Source organism: Aulonocara stuartgranti (assembly GCF_965226115.1).
Source record: "Aulonocara stuartgranti genome assembly, chromosome: 7".
Taxonomy (NCBI): Eukaryota; Metazoa; Chordata; class Actinopteri; order Cichliformes; family Cichlidae; genus Aulonocara; species Aulonocara stuartgranti.
In genome coordinates, this window is record NC_138945.1 from 35,138,954 (window position 1) to 35,140,882 (window position 1,929).

Genomic DNA, 1,929 nt, shown 5'->3' on the forward strand with positions numbered 1-1,929 from the left:
TAAAGCTGGGGTCATCCTGTAATTTATTACAAACTACCTCTGCTGCTTTGGCTGCACTGAAAGCTCTCCTCGCTGCTGCTGTTGAATATCTGTTTGTCAACGCGGTGAAACATTTATTCAGACTGTTTGCATTAAAAAAATCATAAATCTCTGTAAGTAATAGCACAAATGTTTTAGCGTTAAAATAAAGTAGCTGAAGTGAAAGCACTCAGCGTGAAGAAGCCTGTATGTATTACGCGACTGAATCATAACTATTGATTGGTTAATGTGTATTTACTTTTAATGCTGCAGTTAAATGCTGCATCGGTTACTTACATACTGCTGGGTAATGATGTGTCGTCGTGAACGAAACGGCTCTTAGACCCGACTCTTTGAAGTGAACGACGCAAGCCAGCTACTTATTGGGTCTGAAATGCACCGGGATGTCATGCTTGGAGAAAACTCTCCTGAGTTTTTCTGATACACCGGCTACATAGGGGATGACAATGTTGTTGCGTCTGTCCTTCTTATCCTCCCTCGCTGGTGTCTGATCTTCTTTTCTGTGCCTCTCTGCTGACTTTAAGAACACCCAATTAGGATAACTGCACGTTTTGAGTGCTTCCTTTACATGCGTGTGTTCCCTCTTTTTTCCTTCAGGAGGAACACAGCACAGCGAAGCGGGGGATGAAGAGGGGGATGAAGAGGAGTTTACACCTGCATCACAAACAACATAAGGCTTCATCAGATTAACATGGCACACACAACACTTTGTCCTATGGTCTGGGGTACCTGTAACATAATCTGTGTTACTCAGTTTCTCTTGGACAGTATAGGGCCCACAGAACTTTGCCTGGAGAGAGGATCCAGGAACGGGTAGGAGAGTCAACACTTTGTCACCCACCTCTCTTTTATTGTTTTATCATTTCTTCCTAGTACATTTGCTAGTTTATTTTTCCTAATATTTTCACTTTTTTAAAGGCTGCAGATATTTTTCTCAAAGTATTTTCTCTCTTTTTCTTATTGATTTCAAATGTATTTCTTTAAAATCTGTGAGGTTTTGTTTTTCAACACATAAATTTGTGTTTTTTGTGTGAATTTGCCGATTTGTCTTTAATTTTTTTTTAAACTGTTGCTCTAGATTTGCCAGTATTTTATTTTATTCCTTTCCTAAAGCTTTGTGAATACTTTTCTTTCTTTCTTTTCTTTCTCGACCTCCCATTTCTTTCTAAAAAAAAATGCTGTTTTCTTGCTGGTAAATTTGCCAGTTTATTATTTTTTAAATAAAATTTCCATTATTTAACACGTGAATTTGCCAAGATTTTTTCCTTAAATTTGCTATTTTTTCCCCATTTTTTCTTATTAATTTGCAATTTCTTTCTAGAAAATTTGCTGTTCTTTTAGGCAAATTTGCCAATTTATTTCTCAAAAAATGTCCATATTGTTGCGCTAAATGTGTAAGTATTTTATTGTATTTTATTTTATTTCGTATTTTAGTCTTCAAAATTCAGATGTTTTTCTATTTCTTTTTTGTTATTATTTTACTTTATTTTGGTTTATGCATCGTGGAAAATCTGAAAACGCTCTATTAAAAAGAAGTTGGCCTTCAAATATATATATGTTACCTCTTTGTGTACCTGCGCAGGTTTCACAGGTGTTTTCTTTCTAACGGATGACACCGGGGAGATCAACAGAAGGATAACAGCGACCCCTCCGACAGCCCGTGAGAGTGTGACGGTGCTGCAGAGCTGCAGGCTGCTGTCTGCTGATGGAGGAGGTGGGATGAGGCTGACTGAGCTCACGGCCGTAAAGAGCTGCTTGTGTCTGCACCACCGACATCAGCAGTGTTCATAAAGGCGCTTTGTGCATCGCTAATCCGCTCTGATGTCACGGTGCAGAAGGAGGGGCTGAGCTCTCTCTGTAATCCGAGCAAGTTGTGTCTGGAGGGACAAA

At 38.8% G+C, this 1,929-nt stretch overlaps 1 long non-coding RNA gene across 1 annotated transcript; it reads right to left on the reverse strand.

The window, feature by feature from the left end:
• Nucleotides 1-1,685, reverse strand: LOC309709635. Its single transcript, XR_014277561.1, has 3 exons — nucleotides 1,614-1,685; nucleotides 316-693; nucleotides 1-89 (listed from the first exon to the last, which is right to left on the reverse strand). It is a non-coding gene; the product is annotated as an uncharacterized lncRNA (long non-coding RNA).
• Between the last annotated feature and the right edge of the window lie 244 nt (nucleotides 1,686-1,929).